Source organism: Heterocephalus glaber, unplaced genomic scaffold (assembly GCF_053883595.1).
Source record: "Heterocephalus glaber isolate CG9 unplaced genomic scaffold, H.glaber_assembly_v1.0 deba00001564, whole genome shotgun sequence".
NCBI classification, from domain to species: domain Eukaryota; kingdom Metazoa; phylum Chordata; class Mammalia; order Rodentia; family Bathyergidae; genus Heterocephalus; species Heterocephalus glaber.
This window is the reverse complement of record NW_028258351.1, coordinates 7,852,534-7,872,759: the sequence shown is the minus strand read 5'-3', so window position 1 is coordinate 7,872,759 and position 20,226 is coordinate 7,852,534. Positions and strand designations below refer to the sequence as shown.

General features: G+C 40.6%; 1 pseudogene; it reads right to left on the bottom strand.

Moving 5' to 3' along the window:
• Nucleotides 1-8,375: 8,375 nt before the first annotated feature.
• LOC101722202 (apoptosis inhibitor 5 pseudogene) lies at nt 8,376-10,219 on the bottom strand (annotated as a pseudogene).
• Nucleotides 10,220-20,226: the final 10,007 nt, after the last annotated feature.

Below are 20,226 nucleotides of genomic sequence, written 5' to 3'. Positions count from 1 at the left end.
GATCATCAGTAGCAAGAGAACAAATTTTTATATAACTGAGACACAAAAATCTAAAGATATTCTGTGTATTATAGTTTGTAATGGTGAAAAACCAAACACAATCTGAATGCTGGTCAATAATGGATGGACTAAATAAATTAGGGCACAAGTGGTGGTAGGGCCCTCAGAGATATCCACATCCTAACCTGTGAAACAAAAAGTACATTACTTTGTATAGCAATAGAGACTTTCCACACATGAATGGATTAAAGATCTTGAAATGGAGATGCTATCCTAGATTATCCAGGTGACCAAATGTAATCAAATGCCTGTAATTCTGAAGCAGGAGATTAGGGTGTGGCAAACTGGCTGGGGAAGTGGGCATGGCCTTTTTTTTAAGCAAAATATTTATTGGTACATTTTAGATATGCATAATGATAGCATTCATTGTAGGGAATTTGTACTTGTATATGAAACATCTTGCTTCTCCTTTTTTACCATCCCCCCTCAAATCCTCTCTTCCCCTCCATATTTACAAAAGTTTTGTTTCCATTTTTCCTTCTATTCTCTTTTTTTCTTGTTCCTTCTTTCCTTTCCCCCTCTCTTCTCCCTTGTTCTCCTTGTCATTTGAACATTTTCCTCCCATTTCCCAATATCTATTATACATTTTGATCCTTCTATCCACTCTTGGTTTCTCACACCACAGAAACATCTACTATTTAAATGTATGTGTCTGATTTATTTCACTTAAAATTATGGTCTCGAGGTGCATCCATTTAGCTATAAATGTTTCAAGCTTATCCTTCTTTGTCGCAGAGCAGTACTCCATTGTATAAAAAAGCCACATCTTCTTTTTCTTTTTTTTTTTTTTTTTTGGTACCAGGGATTGAACTCGGGCGGGACCTTGCACTTGCAAGGCAGGTGGCAGCACCACTGAGCTAAATCCTTGGCCTTTCTTTTTTCATTCACTAGTTGATGGACATTTGGTTTGTTTCCAAGATTTAACTATTACAAACTGTGCCACTATAAATATGGGTCTGGGCCAGGGATTTAGCTCAATGGTGCCTCCACCTGCCTCGCAAGCCAAGCGCAAGGTCCCGAGTTTGATCCCCCATACCATAACAAATAAATAAATAAATAAATAAACAAACAAACATGGGTCTGCATTTATCTCTGTGGTAGGATGCTTTTAATTCTTTCTGGAAGATATCAAGAAGGGGAATAGCTGAGTCAAATGAAATCTCTAGTTTTAGTTTTTTGAGAAATCTCCACACTGATTTCCACAGTGGTTGCACCAGTCTACACTCCCACCAAGAGTGGAGAAGGGTTCCTTATTCCCCACAGCTCTGCCAGCATTTGTTATTGGCTGATTCCTTGACAACAGCCATTGTTTCTAGTTGAGATGAAATCTCAGCATTGTTTAATTTTCATCTATTGAATGATGAGTGGTGTTGAACATTTTTTCATATATTTATTAGCCATTTCTACATCTTCATCTGAGAAGCATCTATTCATTTCAGATACCCATTTTTAGATTGGGTCTTTAAATTTGGGGAGGGTCTGATTTTTTTTGAGTTCTTTATATAGTCTAGACATTAGTCCTTTGTCTGAAGAACAGCTGACAGAGATTTTTTTTCCATACTGTTGGTTGTCTCTTCACTCTGTTGGTGATTTATTTTGCTGTCCAAAAGCTTTTTACACTTGATCTTAGCCAAAAGGCCGAGAAGCGATTCCAAAAGCTTTTTAATAAGATGAGAGATGAGATCCCAGTTGTTGATTCTTTGTGATAGTTCCTGTGTGATCAGGGTTTTGTTCATGAAGTCCTTGCCTACTCCAATGTCTTCAAGAGTTTTACCTATTCTCTCTCTCTCTCTTTTTTTTTTTTGGTACTGGGGATTGAACTCAGGTCCTTCTGCTTTCGAGGCAGGCGGTGAAACCACTGAGCTAGATCCCCGGCCCTTACCTATTCTCTCTTCCAGCAGATTTAGTGTTTCAGTTTTGTTTTGTTTTCTGTTTTAATATTTAGATCTATAATCCATTTTTATTTCAGTATAATGCATGGTGAAGGATATGGGTCTAGTTTCTATCTTTGGCATACGAAAAGCCAGTTTTTCTAGCAGCATTTATTAAAGAGGCTGTCTTTCTTCCAGTGAAGGTATTTGGCTCTTTTGTCAAAGATAAGGTGGGTGAGTATGTTTGGAGTTGTTTCTGCATCTTCTACTCTGTTCCACTGATCCTTGGGTCTGGTTGTTTGTTTTGCCAGTACCATGCTGTTTTTATCACAGTAGCTTTGCAGTATAATTTCAAGTCAGGACTTGTGATGCCCCCTGCCTTGCCTTTGTTGCTCAGAATTGCTTTTGCTATTCTAGGTCTCCTCTGGTTCCAAATGAATTTTAGGATTGTTTTCTCTAATTCTGTGAAATATGCTGTTGGAATTTTGATCAGGATTGCATTAAATCTGTGTAACAACTTTGGAAGTATAGTCATTTTCACTACATCAATTCTTCCTACCCAAGAACAAGGTATATCTTTCCATTTTCTGATATCCTTTTCAATCTCCTTTTACAGAGTACTGTAGTTTTCCACCTAAAGATCTTTTACTTCCTTTGTGAGATTGATTCCTAGATATTTCATTTTTTGGATGCTATTATGAAAGGTGTTATTTCCCTAATTTGTCTCTTAGTGAGTTTGTTATTTGTGTACAAGAATGCTATTGATTTTTGAATGTTGAGTTTGTATCCAGCTATGCTGCAGAATTTGGTTATTAAATCTAGAAGTCTTTTGGTAGAATATTTGGAATCTATGTACAGTATCATGTCATACACAAATAATGATAATTTAACTTTTTCCTTTCCTGTCCTTATTCCTTTTATTTTTTTCTCTTGTCTAATTTCTCTAGCTAATGTTTCCAGGACTATATTGAGTAAGAGTAGTGATAATGGACATCTTTGTCTTGTTTCTGATTTTAGAGTAAAAGCTTTCAGTTTTGGTCATTTAGTATGATGTTGGCTGTTTGTTTGTCATAGATAGCTTTTACCAGATTGAGATAAAGACCACCTATTTCAATTTTCTGTAGGGTTTTTATCATGAATGCATGTTGGACTTTGTTAAACACTTTTTCTGGATCTATTGAGATGATCATATGGTTTTTGTCCTTGGCTCTGTTAATATGATGTGTTACATTTATTGATTTCCATATGTTGAAGCATCCTGGAATCCCTGGGATGAATAATACTTGATCATCGTATATAATCTTCTTGATGATTTGTTGCATTCTGTTTGCCAGTATCTTATTGAGGATTTTTGCTTCTATGTTCATTAGGGAGATTGGCCTATAGTTCTCTTTTCTGGTTGGATCTTTCTCTGGGTTTGTTATCAGAGTAATGCTTGTTTCCAGGAATGAATTTCTGGAATGAGTATTTCTTCCCTTTCAATTTCATTATAGAGTTTGAGAAGTAGCAGTATTAGGTCTTCTCTAAATTTCTTGTAGAATTCTGCCAGGGATTTAGCTCAGTGGTTTTGCTGCCTACTGTGCAAGTGCAAGGACCCTAGTTCAATCCCTGGTACCAAAAAAAAAAAAAAAAAAAAAAAGAATTAAGTAGTGAATCCATTAGGGCTTGGAGTTTTCTTTGTTGGTAGGGTTTTTGTTTTTATTTTGAGACAGGGTCTCACTATGTAGTTTAGGCTGGCCTTCAACTCACTATGTAGCCCAGGCTGGCCTCAAACTCAGCAGTCCTTCTGCCTTGGCCTCCTGAGTGAGTGCTGGGACTATAGACATGCTCAACCATGCCCAGCTGTTGGTAGGTTTTTAATTACGTCTTCAATTTCATTGACTGTTATTGGTTTATTTAGAATGTTTGTATCTTCTTAATTCAGCTTTTGTAATTCATATATATCTAGGAATCTGTCCATTTCTTCTGTGTTTTCCATCTTATTAGAATACAGGTTCTCTGGGCTGGGGCTGTAGCTCAGTGGCACAGTGCCTGCCTGGCAAGTGCAAGGTCCTGAGTTCAATCCTTGGTATCAAAAAAAAAAGAATACAGGTTCTTCAAATAGGTACTGATCATCTTCTGGATATCTGAAGGATCTGTTGTGAGTTCACCCTTTTCATTCCTAATTGCATGCATTCAAGTCTTTTCTTTCTTTTTTCTGATAAGGTTGGCTAAGGGTTTGTCAATTTTATTTAGTCTTTCAAAGAACCAACTCTTTGATTCATTGATTCTTTTTTTTTTTGGTACTGGGGATTGAACTCCAGACCTTTCAATTGAGAGGCAGGTGGCTGAACCACTGAGCTAAATCCCTGTCCCTGGATAATTTCAATTCCTTTGCATTTACTTAAGCATGTTCTATGAGCTAGTATGTGGTCTATTTTGGAGAACTTCCCATGTGCAGCTAAGAAGAATGTGTATTCTGATGTCGTGGAGTGGCATACTCTGTAGACATCTACTACATCCATTTGTTCAAAAGTTTGGTTCAGCTCTGATATTTATTTGTTGATTTTTTTTTTTTGTCCAGTTGATCTATTTGTGACAGTGGCATGGATAGTGAGGTCCCCAATTACAAATGCGGGGTGTGGGGGCTCACGCCTATAATCCCAGCACTTGGGAGGCTGAGGCAGGAGAATCACTTCGAGTTTGAGGCCAGCCTGGGCTACATAGTGAGTTCAGCCCAGCCTGAGCTACAAAGGGAAACTCTGCCTCAAAAAACCAAACCAAACCAAACCAAACCAAAACAAAACAATTGTATTACTGCTTATTTGATTTTTCATGTCCATTAATATTTGTATTGGAGGGTGATCAATCCTCCAAATCCCTAGAAAGGGGGTTGGTGTAGCCTGAAGAAAAAAAGACAATAGAGACTTAATAATATCAAAGTATATGGAAGTGCGCCTGGAGGTCCGTACCTCAGAGTGGACAAGACAAACACACTCCAAGCTTACCATTATTTATTATGTTCATAGGAAGTATAAGATGACTCAGAGGGTGGTGAAAATCCTAAATTGATGAGGATATTACAATCTGAGGAACTATTAGATGACTTGGGGGGTTGCAGTAATTCTATGACAGTGAGGATCGTATGCTGACAAGGATCTTAGGTCATTGAGGGGTTTATGTTGGTTAGGATGTTGAGATGAGCAAAATGTTTTTACAACAGTAAGTGAGATGAGTTAAGCTAATAAGGAACTTGTCTTTCCCCAGGTGAAACCTTTCTCTTTTTCTTTCTTTTCTTTTCTTTTTCTTTTTCCAGTACTGGGGATTGAACTCAGGAAATTATGCTTGCCAGGCAGGCAGGGTGCCCCTGAGCTACATCCCTGGCCCAACCCATCTCTTTTTGTATGACTACTCTGTTGTCAAAGAAACAGGATGTCTTCAGCTGATATAATCTTGTCCTTGAGCATCATAGCATCATGGGACAATTGAGGCCTCAGCTGTGACTAAAGGCAAAATGCAGTTATGCTTCCCCATGCCTTAGCTGGAGCTCAGGCAAGAAGACTAGGCCTCAGATAGCCCTACTCATAATTTGTGAAATGATTTTTCACCAAAATTATGTAGAATGGCTCCTGACAATTTATTTTATATAGTTAGGTGCACTGGTATTTGGTGCATATATATTTATGATTGTTATCTCTTCCTCTTGGACTGCTCCCTTTACAAGGATGTAGTGATCTTCTTTGCCTCTTTTTTTTTTTTTTTGTACTGGGGATGGAACTCGGGACCTTGTGCTTGTGAGGCAGGTGGCGGAACCACTGAACTAAATCCCTGGCGCTTGTGAGTTTCTTTTTTCTTTTTTTTTTTTTGGTACCAGGGATCGAACTCTGGTCCTTGTGCTTGCACAGCAGGCGGCAAAACCACTGAGCTAAATCCCCAGCCCCCCTTTTTTAGTTAAATGTGTTTCTTTTTTTTTTTTTTTACAAAAGGAAATTTATTTCAAAACCATAAAGGAACATTTACATTTAAAGTGATAAACAGGTGTCTTGCAAAAGAAAGGAAATCCATGGCATGAAGTTTTTCATTTTCATTTTTGAAGCCAAACAAACAAACAAAAAACATTCTATTGCCTTAGGAAAGGGAAGGGGAACAAAAAGTGTTAAGGGAAGGAACAGTGTCAAATCAGTATCAAACCTGAGAAAGTCAAGTCACTTTTGTTCGGCTTTAGGTTTACAAATATGCTTAAAAAAGGGAAAAATTACACTTAATGTTCAGATTTATATAGCTGGAGCTCCAACATGTTTTGTTTTTTGTTTTTTTTGTAGCGGGGATCAAACTCGGGTCCTTGAGCTTGCGCAGCAGGCGGTGAAACCACTGAGCTAAATCCCCGGCCCTCTGTAAGACCGCTGTCCTTACCAAACGCTCCGAGGAGCTGACTGTAGTGGAGCACACCCAGGGATCCCAGCGGTGCCTCCAGAATGTAAGACCAAGGGCCTTACCAAACGCTCTGAGGAGCTGACTGCAGCGAAGACCACCCGGGAAGGAACACACTGGATAAGTTGGAAAGTGAAACAGACCTTAGTCTGGCCAGACGGCACTCCCAAAGCAAAGTAGCTTAGAGAGGCGATCAGCCCAGAGTCCGAGGCTCTTTTTATAGGGGGTTGCAGGGAAGTTAACAGCCGAAATTTACAGAAGAGGGAACAAAGGTTAGTGGTCTTACATTTGTATGTTAATTAGCCTGACATGCACTGATGGTCAGCAGATGTTTTGTAGATTGTTCTATAGATAGCAGTGTCTCGGAACATCAGTTTTTGAACAAGAGTTGAACAATTATGGCTGATACAGATCTTATGTAGTGTCCCGGAACTAACAAGCATCTTTATCTATTTACTCACATTCAATCACAGTTGGGGCTAGGGGAGTTTTATGGTAACAGAGTTAAGCAGTCCCACACCTCCAACATGTTTTTTGTACTTGAAATGGCTTTAAATCACTGGCTGATCTGCCTCAGGTCCAGACCAGCTAGCAGAAGTTCTCAAATGTTCATTCCATGTTCCTATGTCTGTTCAGGTTCCAAGGGAGCTTAGGTACAGCTGTTTTTTGGAACGTTTAGAGATTATTGCCATCACTCCATAGTCAAGCTGACCAATTTCTTATGCTCACTTGTATCACTCTAGCCTTTAAGAAATATTTTCCTGGGCCGGGGATTTAGCTCAGTGGTTCTGCTGCCTGCCTTGCAAGCACAAGGTCCCCAGTTTAATTCCTGGTACCAGGAAAAAAAAAAAAAAAAGAAATATTTTCCTCATAGACATGTGGGTTTTGTTTTTTTTCCAGTGTAGAAGTAATGGTAATGGAGACACCTGTATTGGAATCACAAACTATTCCTCAAAAAATACAGCAAACTAGTAGAAATGTCATTTGGGCATCTGATTTTAATAGCAAATTTGGGGAGAGAAAGTTAACTACGGGACAAAAATAAATGAAATAAATGCAGAGCAAGGGGTCTGTGCTACTAAAAATGCCCATGACATTAGACACTCCACAAACCTCCCATCTGTCGTTTTAACCTAAGGATTCTATTTGTTAACTTACACAATAATTTGGTTAATAGCCTGAGAAGTTAAAAGTCTTAAAAGTGGCAAAAGCAAACAGAGAGCCTCCTTTACTTATTGGTACTATGTTATCAGGTCACTTTTCCTGGGTAGCCCTGGTTATTAAATCTTCAAATCCTAAATTATATTATCTCATCCTGTAGAAACCTATATATACATCAGATTTGGCTGGATTTTACCAACAGAGATCTCCAAATTTATGAAAATACAGCCATGGTTTTAGTTTTACATAAGAATAATCATGTAAGTGCAACTGACTCAAAACTCTCTACGGGGAGCAAAAACCTAGATAACAAGTCAATAATGTACTCAGCCTCAAAAGGATAATCACCGTGTCAAAGACTACCATTCCTGGAATTTAAAATATTGATTTGTTGTGTACTCAAGTTTCGCAGCACGCTCATATATATGTGTGTACACATACACACACATACATACATACAGATATATGCTTATTATACATACACATTTCTATTCAAATAGTAAGATCCTATATTCAAAAGCTGCATCCCAATATATGGAGAAGAGTAAAGGAAGCAGTGCAAAGCAATTTACTTTCTCCTAAAAATGTACTGTCAACTCTTACATTTTCAGAAAGTTGGTATTCTACTTTTATGACACTAGTAGGGAATGCTGCACAATTGCCTAGCAGCTTTATTAAAATAACAAGGAAAATAAAATGTTGAGATTGACCATTACTCTTCTCCATATATTGGGTAAGAGAATAAGATGGGAGAAGAAAATCAATAACGTTTCAAAACTGATGATCTTTACCAGATTATCAGAACTAGACTGAATATCATTACATTTTTAGATTCAAACTGCTCTCAATAACAAATTGCCAAGATGTTTTAAAAGTAAAAGATCTACAATATGAAGTCTGACTAATGATACTGCAAAAACAAGATTGAGACAAAGCATCCAAAAATATTGTGGTTTTAACCTTGGACACACCATGGTCTATTACAAAAGTAGATCATACATACAAAGGTATAAAGAACATTAAGTTTTCAACTGAAGGCAGCAGTCCTTTTAAAGTTACATCCCTGGCAATCCAATGAGTAGTAGAATTTATGTTTATTAAGCTCATGACAGTGCCTGAAGGATGTGATGTCTTATTCAGTAGAGTCTTCCTCAACTACGATTTTCTCAGGCTCCCCAACCTCGGCCACCTCTACTTCCCCTGAAGGCTCCTCTCATAATTAAAGTTGCTCAAATTGCTGCTGTATTTCATGCTGGGAGGGTTATAAATCTGCCTGGCATCCCTTTTTGGTCCTGCTGTAGATTTCTTGGGTGGTAAACCTGAAGTTGTATCTTCATTGGCTCTCTTTTGCCCAATCTCAACCTTCTGTACAGGTTTCCAGGATAATGTTACTGTGCTTTTATAAGAAGGAGGAATGTGGAAGAGATCCTTGATTAAAACATTGATATTGTTTGTTATTTTCAATGCAATAACTTTAATCTTATTCTCTTCCGTTTTTAAGGCCTCCCTTGTTTTACCCCTGGAGAGCCAAGCAAAGTTGTCGGATATAAACTTGCAAGCCCTGGGCAAAGTACAGCAGCCTAATTTTGAAATCTTTGAGCTTTTCTGCATTCAGTTTGGCTGTTAAGAAATCTGGAAGTTTTTGGCCCAACTGAGGAAAACTGTACAACAAACATTCCACATAACTGAACTACAACTTGGGTTCTTCATTACCATCATTCTCCCCGTTTTCTGCTTCTTCTGGTGGAAGAGGCATGTACTCCAATAACTTATCAAATAGTTTCCTTAAATTTGTTTCTAGCTTCTCCACAAAATGAACTTGTTTCTGCCAACAATTTTAACACCTCCAACTGTATATCAAGACCCTCCACTGGGATAGTCAAGGTACTGAGGTTAGGGAGAACTTGCTCACAGAAATAAGTCACAAACCTTGTGGAATGAACATTTTTGGAGAAGAGGGGCACTGCCTGCCGAGTGCACTGTAAGAGCCTGTCCACACAGTCAGGATCCGAGGGATTGAAGGTCTGCTCCAGGTTGGCCTGTTCGGCCACCAGCTCTATCAGCTGCTGTCTTCCACTCACTGTCTGTAACTGTCTTTTTAACCCAGACATTATCTTCATGAACAGAACAAATTCTTCACCAGTCACATCTTCTAGGACCTTTTTGGATTCAGTTAGCATAAGTTCTTCTACTTCCTTTGTTAAGACTTCATCTGGTAAAGTTTTAAGTTTTGTAGAAAGGATCTTAATTTCTCATTCTCTAACAATGTCTTCTCCTTGAAGTATCTGGCTAAACAAGCCACCTAATGTTCCTTTTGCATCCATCTTAAATATACTTAACAGGGCATGGTTCACTAAGTTAAATTCTGCAGAGTCATCTGTCTGCAAGACTTGGGTTAGTATATCTGCCACTTGGAGAAGATTTTCTCCAGTGGCAAATTGAGGCAGTTCTTTAATTGCTTGGCGCCGAATTGATAAGTCTTCATCCTCACAGAGGTCTAACTGTGCATTGATAGCAGAATCTGCCAATTCAGGAAAATGCTTGAAGAATTTAGGAATAAACTGAGCTGCTAATCGTTTTTCTTTGGTACCACCTTTCACACCATCCAGTATCACTTGATAGGCACCTTTATGCTGGCCCACTTGCTCAGTGGCATCGGCGAGGATGCCATAGTTGCGGTAAAGCTCCTCCACCGTCGGCATGGTGAGCGACAAGCCTGGGGTCCGCTCCTGTTGTTGAAGCTGACGCTGGCACCACTGCCGCCTGGGAACTTTGCCGAGCCCAAGACCTGCACTATTATGTCTCCAGCTGCTGCCAGGGCTGCCGCCAGTCACCGCACACCTAAATGTGTTTCTTGTATGCAGCATATTGTTGAATCTTACTTCTTGATCCATTCTGCCATCCTGTTTCTTTTCTTTTCTTTTTCAGTACCAGGGATCAAACTGAGGACCTTGGGCTTTCAAGGCAGCCATGGCGCCCCTGAGCCAAATCCCCAGCCCTAATTCTGTTTATTTTGATTGTTGAATTGAGACCATTTACATCGATGGTTATAACTGTTATGAATTGACTTATACTTGTCATGTTATTTTCCTGTTGTTGGTTCCCTTTTTTCTCCCCGCTGTTTAACTGCTTGCCTTGCCTGGTGGATTCATTCTCAAGGGGTTCATGGAGTTGTCGTCCTTTTTATCTCTTCTAGAATGTCCTTCAGAACATTTTTGAGTGCTAGGTTGGTGGTTGTGAATTTCTTTAGGTGTTCTTTGTCATGGAAGTATTTTATTTCTCCATCAATTTTGAAAGATAGTTTTGCAGGATACAGCAGTCTCAATTGGAAGTTGTTTTCTTTTACAGTGTGAAACACTTCACTCCAAGCTCTCCTTGCCTAGAGGGTTTGTGATGGTGATGAAAAGTCTGCTATGATTCTTTTTTTTCTTTTTTTTTTTTTTGGTACTGGGGATCAAACTCGGGACCTTGTGTTTGCAAAGCAGGCAGCGGAACCACTGAGCTAAATCCCCAGCCCCTCTGCTATGATTCTGATGGGGTTTCCTTTATAGGTGATTTCTTTCTTTTCTCTAACAGCTTTTAATATTCTGTTCTTGTGTTGGATTTCTGGAATCTTGACTATTACATGCCTTGAGCAGATTTTTTTTTCTTATCATGACTAATTGGAGATCTACATGCCTCACTTATCTGTGTGTCAAATTCTTGTTCCTTGCTTTGAAATTTTTCTGCCATTACTTCTGTGAACAATTTTTTTATGTCATTTGTGCTATTTCCTGCTGTTTCATTGACTCTGATCAATCTTATGTAATTTTTTTTTTTTTTGCATCATCTACCAGCTGTTGGATTTTTTTTTTTTTTTTTTTTTTTTTGGTACCAGGGATTGAATTCAGGATCTTGTACTTGGGAGGCAGGTGGCGGCACCACTGATCTAAATCCCTGGCCCAGTGCCTTGCTATTTTTAAGAAATCTCTCTTCATGACTGCTAACCACAATCCTTTTATATCTGATATTCTGTCCTTGCATTGTGCTGCATGTACTTTCAAAGGAATTTTTTTTTTTTCTGCTGAGAACTGAACTTGGGTCCTTGCACTTGCAAAGCAGGCAGCGAAACTACTGAGCTAAATCCCCAGCCCTTTTCAAAGGTATTTTTAATCTCCTGGATATCTGTTTGAATCTGTTTCATGGATTTCATTTCTTTCCTATGTTGGGCATTCGTGGTTTCCATCATTTTCCTAAGCTCCTCTATTTTTTTTTAATCTGTATCTGCTCTAAAGTCACTAACCATGTTTTTCATTATGGTCATTACTTCTGTAGTTATCTGGGAAACTATTTCTGATTTGATTATTTTCTAAAGCCCCATTCATCTACTTTGTTACTTCTACTATTACCAATTCAGAGGGTCTAGTTGGTTGGGTTTCAAATTGTTCCACCTCATTGCCCCCTGGGTTTGCCTTTGGTGAGCAGGAAGTTTGGGGTAGCATCTTGTCTAAGTGCCTTCTCCTTTTCTTTCTTTCTTTTTTTTTTTTGTACCACGGATTTAACTCTGGACCTTGTGCTTGCAAGGCAGGTGGCAATACCACTGAGCTAAATCCCTGGCCCCTCATTTTCTATTTTTTAAAAAAAATTTAATTCCTGGGTTTGTAGGGAACAGGGAAAGGGGACGTTACTAGAACCTCTGTAGTAAGTCCTAGTCTCCTGTGAGCCACGACAGCACAAGGCAAATTAACTTATTAGACAGAAAAGAGAAAAATGAGACTTAAAGAAGCTGAGCTTTGGGTCTGATCAATGCTGCCCTTGGCAGCAAAGATGAAAGACCCCCAGTTTACCACAACTTTGTTCAGTACATCAAGAGAAACAAATGTAACAGATGACTCAGGGCAGAGTGTTCAATACATTGGGAGAGTAACAAATGTAAAAGGTGACTCAAAGGGGAGCAGCAGCGAAAACCCTCGGAACAATGAGGAAATATTTAGATGAAGATTTTGTTCCTCCCCAGGATGTCTTCAGCTGGTGTAATCTTGCCCTGGAGCATCACAGCATCACCAGACCATTGAGGTTTTAGCTGTGACCGGAGGCAAAAATGGAATTTTCTGGACCTGCGATAGTTGGCCTGTAGGCAGGAGAACTAGGCCTAATCATAATTTTAACTGTGAAATGATTTTTTCCCAAAATTATGTAGAATTGCTCCTGACATGGGTTGATGCTTATAAATTGCATATGGAAAGTAACTTTATCGCTAGTATTTAGAATGCTTAGGGAATGACTACTTCTCAGAGATATCTACCAGGTATAGCTGGCTTTTGAGTTTTGAGTCTGTTGCAAGATCCTGGCTCTTCAATTTATTGAGGATAAGTTGCTGCCTATTTGGCCCAGCCCTTGGTTCTTTGGCACTAGCCTATAGTATTTGGTCTTGGCACAGAAAGAACAACCAAGTAGAACAATTATGTCACCTTTGCTAAAGTAGTACAATCAGGAACAATGATAGCAAATACAGCCTAGAAAATGACAAACTGTGATAACTATTAATTTGCCACCTTTAACCATATGAACTAGAATTGTGGTTACATAACGAAATGTACTACAAACCAGAAAACTGTATACAGTAAATATCACCTCAGTATGGTGTTTTTACCCTCAGGGAAGAAAATTTAGAAGGGGAGCGAGATAGAAAAATAGAAGAGGAAGACATTAGAAAGAAGGCTGGAGGACACAGGAAGATTATGCAAACTTTGGGAAACTGGTAAAGAAGACAGGGAAAGAGAGAAAGAAGAGGGCCAGGGATTTAGCTCAGTGGTGCTGCTGCCTTCCTCACAAGGTCAATGTCCTGAATTCAATCCCTGGTATCAAAAAAAAAAAAAAAAAAAAAGAAAGAAAGAAAGGAAGAAAGAGAGAAAGAAGAAAAAAACAAGAACAGAACAGGGCTGGGGATTTAGCTCAGGATTTTAGCCTGCCTCATAAGTACAATGTCCTGAGTGAGTTGATCCTGGTAGCAAAAAAAACCACCTCAAAACAAGGGCTGGGGATTTAGCTCAGTGGTGCCACCACCTGCTTCACAAGTGCAAGGGCCTGAGTTTGATCCCCAGTACCAAAAAAAAAAAAAGAAAGAAAGAAAGAAAGAAAAAAAAACCCAAAACAACACTGGGCATGGTGGCATATGCCTGTAATCCCAGCACTCCAGAGGCTGAGGCAGGAGGATCACCATGAGTTCAAAGCCAGTCTGGGCTACATAGTGAGTTCAGGGCCAGCCTGAACTATAAAGGGAGACCCTGCCTCAAAACAACAACAACAACAACAACAACAACAAAAAACAAAACAAAAAGCCCCACAAAAAACCCAAAATAAGACAATGACAAAACCAAGAACAGAACAGAACAACAAAAAACCTAGAAACAATGTTCATACTTATATAAAAGCAAGAACAAACAATCAAGAGAAGAACAAAAACAGTAAAAGAAAAAAAGAAGAAAGTAAGAGAAAAAATCCATTTTAGGGACAGGGGTTTAGCTCAGTGGTGCCACCACTTACCTCATAAGCACAAGGTCCCGAGTTCCATCCCTGTACCAAAAAAAAAAAGTCCATTTCAAGGTGTGTTTCTGCTGTCATTGGTAGACAAAGTGGGCAGACAGAGTCCAGATCCATGTTGATCAATCCCAATAAGCCAGCTATAGATTTCTGGAGGGCTAGGAGATAATCCCAGCAAGCCTGCACCTTTAGTTCTGAAGCTTAGGCTGGTTTCTGGCTGTGAGGCTGGAAGCCCTTTTGTTCAGCCTGGAACACCCTGTGTCCCTCCTGCCAGTTTGAACGTGGCACCTTGACCTCCTGCCAATTTGAACTCCGATCCACCTCACTCTGATAGAGCCAACTTGCAGCTGCTCTGAGTTCCAAGCTCAGCTGGGCCCTCTCCAAAATGGCTACCCACAATCACCCTCTCCTGGGTGACATCTGAACCCAAATAACCAGCCACTGTAGTCTCCCACATCCACTACTCCATTTCACTGGTGCATTTCTCTGTGGAGGCCTCTGGGGTTGTCAGTACTTACAGTGCATCTGCAGGCCCCTGATGCCCTTCCTACACATTGCATCAGGGCTCAGGGAGAAAGCTCCACTTGCCACGTCCTTTTTTGTTGTTGTTGAAGTCTCTCTCTTCACTTTCTCTGTGGGCTTCAATTCTCACTTCAGATCCTCGCTAGGTCCCAGAGACCCACTTCCCTTCCTCTCTTCTTCACATTGCTATATTCCAGCATCTGGACACCAAATCTCATAGAAGCGGGCCAGGGATTTAGCTCAATGGTGCTGTAGCCTGCCTCGAAAGTGTGAGGTCCTGAGTTTGATCCTCTGTACCAAAAAAAAAAAAAAACCTCACACAAGCTGTTTCCTTGCTGTTCACCACTCTGCCATCTTCCAGTTATGGCCGTTTAATCAAAAAGTGCCAGGGCACATGTGCAGAACAGTTCCCAAACCCCTACATGTGGAACCAATCAGAGTGCTATCTTGAATTCTTCCTGTGAGAACTCAAGCAGGTTTTCCACAGGATGGCCTAAACCCTAATTAGGCCAGCCTGAGGAGTGGGAGATACAAAGGACATTTGCCATTAAGCTCTGGCTATTGTGTTCTCTTTCATAGTAGTCAACTCTCACACTGTCAAGTGTACTTCTTCTAATTTTACTTGCCCAAAACTCACTCTGCAGAGCATGTTTCTTTTTCCACATTTAATAAATGTAAATACTGGCATGGTGGTACATGCTTCTAATCCTAGCACTTGGGAGGCTGAGGCACAAAGATTGCTGCAAGTTTGAGGCCACATACTGAGTTTAAGGCCAGCCTGAACAACATAGAAAGAGCCTGTTTCAAAGAACCTAAAAATAAAAAATAAAATAAAATAAAATTTTTGTTCTAGAGCAGCTGATAACTGAGAAGACAAATCATGTACAAGGAGAAGACAAAATGTGATTGAAGGCAAGGAAGTAATACAGAGAGTAATCTTAGGAATCATATTAGTAGTCTCTTAACCATCTATGAACATGATCCAAGGACATTTATCTTTACAAGTTGTCATATCAATTGGCAACAGCTATAGTAATAATGCCAATATAGCAACATAGCATTAAATTAATTATTACTTAATTGTGGTACTGGTAATTGAACTCAGGAAGTGCTTAGCTATATACCCATCCCCCACCCCTTTTTTTTTGAAACTGGGTCTTGGTATGTAGTTCAGACTGGCCTTGAACTCACTATGTAGCCTAGGCTGGTCTTGAACTCACAATGATACCTTGCCCAGGGCTCCCCCAGTGCTGAGATTACAGGTGTGCACCACCACACCCGGCCCCTCTTTTTTGTTATTTATTTATTTATTATATTTATTTATTTTGTGCTGGGGATTGAACAAGTTTTTGGGACAAGGACTTGCTAAATTAGTAGATTACCTAAATTGGGTTTGAATTTATAATCCTCCCACCTCTGCCTCCCAGAGTATAGAATCAAATTTTAATTTTTTCCCCTGCACTTTTTATTAGTGCACATTAGTTATACAGATTAATGGGCTTCATTTTGCCATATTTATACCTGCATCTAATATACTTTAATCACTCTTCCCATTACTCCTTGTGTCCTACCCTCCCCCCTTATTTCAGTTTTTTTGGATGGTGTTTCAATGTGCCAAATTCACACTCTTAACTGTTATTTCACATTCTATGGCTTAAGTCCTAGAAACAATCCTGATCAGAAGAAGGTAGTGATGGTCTCTCCTACAGAGACCTGAGTTCCCTATATATAACACAGCCCAAAATGGACATGGTGGTGCAGGGCTGTGGTCTCAACACTCGAAAGCTGAAGCAGGACTGCTAGTTCAAGCCCAGCCTGGCAATTTAGTGAGACCTTGTCTCCAAAAAAAAAGTGCTGGGGATGTAGTTCAGTGAGAAAGTCCTGGGTTCAATCCCCAGTACTGCAAAAAAGCCCAAAACACAGCCAATTATGATGGTGCACATCAGCATTCAGGAGGCTGAGGCAGGAAGATTGCCATGAATTTGAGACTAGCCTGGACTACGAGACTATCTATAAAAAAAAAGGTTTGGAGCCAGGGATTTAGCTCAGTGGTTCTGCTGCCTGCCCTGCAATCGGAAGGACCTGAGTTCAAGTTCGATGCCCGGTAATAAAAAAAAAGAATGATTCCTAAGGCTTGGGAAAACTCCTGTGTCACTCTGGAGACAAAAGAAGGTCCATTATTTCTCTGACGTGCCTTGGGACATTCAAATCTAGGAATAACATCTTTTAACAAAGCTTTAGCAGCTTTTCTGGTCTTTTCAGTCGGGATGGGATATGCTTCTGCCCACCCACAGAAGGTATCAGCAAAAACTAAGAGGTATTGTATCCCTGGCATAGGGGCATCTGGGTGAACTCTGCTTCCCAGTCTTCCCCAGGTAGGGTACCTCACCTTTACACTGGGTTAAGCAAAGGTGGAAGCTTAATTTTTCCTCCTGGATTGTTGTGGAGGCAAAGGGGGCGAGCCTTTGTGATTTCTCCAATAGTAGATTCAAGGCTTTTCCTCCCAAAAGCCTGGCTGACCAAGGTAGCCAGTGTTTCCCTCCCTAGGTGGTACAAATCATGGGTTCCTTTAATAATTTTCCATTGATCAGCCTCAGATGATAAAATTTTGTGATCTATTTTTTGTTTTTTTTGAGACAAGGTCTCACTATGTAGCCCAGGGTGGCCTCAAACTGCAGCGATCCTCCTGCCTCAGCCTCCTGAGTGGTGGATGGGATTATAGGCATGCACCACCACACCCAGCAAGGCCCATGTTGAATTGCAGATTTTGTTCTGTGACCATTTTTCTCTGTATAGTTGTATGGGCACGAAGAAAGCACATCTGGAGTCAGTATAAAAATGACTCATTTGTTGTTTCCCAAGTATAAGGCTCATGTAGGGAAATGACTTTAGCTTTTTGTGCTGAAGTGTTTGAAGGAAGCAGCTTCAGCTTTGCCTCAATCACCTCTTGGAGTCAGTAAACCAGTCTGCACCAGGTTTTTGTTTTTGTTTTTTGTTTTTGTACCAGGGATTGAACTTGGGCTTTTGAGGTAGGCAGCAGAACCACTGAGCTAAATCCCTGGCCCTGCATGGGGGGTGTTTAGGGGCTGGTCAGGCCCTACAACAGAGTGAAGCAGGCCGTTTCCTCTTGGGGTGGGAAGCAAGGTTGCTGGATTTAAATTGTGGCACAACTTGAGAGTGACCTCTGCAGATTTTAAAGAAGAGCTTGATATTTAGATAGCTGGCCTCCAGTTAGCCAGTGGTGTCCTTTAAACTGAAAGAACACCTGGAACTGGATGAAGGGTTTGGACCTCCAATGGGCCCTAGAGTTAATTTAGTGACTTTATTAACTAGGAGGGCAGTGGCAGCCACAGCCCATAAGCCTCTAGGCCGTCTACCTGACACAGTCTAATTGTTTAGAAAAGTAAGCCACAGGCCAAAGAATGCCCCCTAGCCTTTGAGTAAGAACCCCCAGTGCTAAAAGACCACCCCACCTTTCAGCTATATAAAGAATAAATGGTTTATCTATGTCAGGAATTCCTAAAGCTGGAGCAGGCAGACAGATCTTTGAGTTTTTGAAAGGCCTCCTCCTGGCTGCCTAGCCAAGGGGGGGCTCACAGGGGCTGGCTCTGAGAGGTCTCCACAGTTGAAATAAAGAACCTATCCCACACTTCCCAAATACATTTTCAAGCTAGGTGTGGTGGTACCCATCTGTAGTCCCAGCACTTGGGAGACTGAGGCAAAACAAAACAAAAACAAAGTAAGTTTGCAGGTTCACTGACTCAAATTGGAAAAGAAGAATTTTCAGGATGCATCAGAGAGGCACAAGTAGGGTTTATTAGGCTGAGATTATAGGACACTCAAGAATGGAGTGTGGGTATTCAGAGAAATGAGATGTGTTACAAGCTGATGTGGGGTACATTAAGGAGGTGTCTTCAAGATGGGTGATGTAGGATGCGTATTCTCACTGTCAGGTTATAATGAAAGCTATCTACATGTTTTGTTTTTGTTTTTATTGTTTTTTGGTACCCGGGATCGAACTTGGGTCCTTGTGCTTGCAAGGCAGGTGGCGGAACCACTGAGCTAAATCCCCAGCCCCTAACTACATGTTTTTGAAGTTGAGATATGTTGCCCACCAATACTGCTGTTTCCTGAGGATGGAGGAATGCAATTTAAGGGTGAAAAGCATAGGATAAGAGCCGTGATTTACAGGCTTATTATAAAAGGAGCATAAGGCAAGGCATGGTGGTGCACACCTGTAATCCCAGCAATTGGGAGGCTGAGGCAGGGGGATCACCAGGAGTTATATGCCTAGGCTATATAGTGAGTTCAAGGCCAGCCTGAACTACATAGGGAGACCCTGTCTCAAAACAACAACAACACTCAAATAAACTCAGTTCCTCACTTACTGTGACCATGGGTAAATTATCCAAACTATTTTAAGTGGTTTTTTAATGGGGCTGGTAATAATGGCATCTGTATCACAGGTTTATTGAGACCAGAGGTCTATAATGCAAAACTTACAATGCCTGACATATGCTAAGTACCCTATGGATGTCTATTATTTTTTGCCTTTAGCAGTGACACCATTCATACTACCAGCTAAATGCCAAACTCTGTTCCAGATGATGTTGCCAAGTGATGTGTCCAAATTCATGCAGCTAGGCAATGGCACTGACAGAATAGGAGCACAAGCACTGGAATCTAGACCACCTCTGGATGCATTATTCTTTTTTATTTTTATTTTTTTGTTTTTTGAGACAGGGCCCTGCTATGAAGTTAATTAAGGCTGTCCTTTAACTCACTATGCAGCCCAGGCTGGCCTCAAACTCGAGCTGATCCTCCTGCCTCTGCTTCACAAGTGCTGGAATTACAGGCATGTTCCCACTTGCTTTTGCCAGCTTCCCTAGGATTATGTCTTTAAAAAGCACCTTTGCTTTTCTCCGGTCCTACAATAGTTTTTTCATTTCCCTACCCCCAGAGTCTTGTATTTTTTTAGCCCTTGATGTACGCCTGCCTGTTATCCCAGCATTCTGGAGGCTGAGTCAGGAAGATCGCTGAAGCCTGGATGAGGCATATAGTGTTCAAGGCCATCCTGAACTACATAGACCCTGTCTCAAGACGCAATAATACTAAATATCATCAAAATCTTGTTCCTTTTGCCTGGCTAGTGAGATACCCACTGAGCATTCAGACCTTTCCTGACATCCCTAAGACCAGTGAAGCAGGTATTTTAGACCCCACGGCACCTCGGTTTCCCCCATCGCTGTCGCCCCACTGACCACATTGGGTCCTTTACTCTTCGGTCACTACTTTGTATGCTACAAAGCACAGACTATGACTTCTTTGCCTTAGCAAGCAGTAGGCACATAATCAACACTGAGATATTTAAAAATTGTGGGGCCGGGGATTTAACTCAGTGGTTCTGGCGCCGGCCGCGCAAGGTCCCGAGTTCGATCCCCGGTACCAAAAAAAAAAAAAAAATTGTATTAATTTACAAATCAGGCGCCCTCTCAATTATTCTTTATTTGTAATTTGCCTTTAATTACTTTAGTAATTTTTTTTTCCTTTCTAATTCGCGTGCGCCTTGGCGTATCAACGCTGTGGGGCCCGCCTTACGAAAAAAACGGGAACTAGCAAGTACACCTACTCAGAGCAGGAACCACAGAAGCCCACAAGATGTCGGCCGCCGACCCTCCCC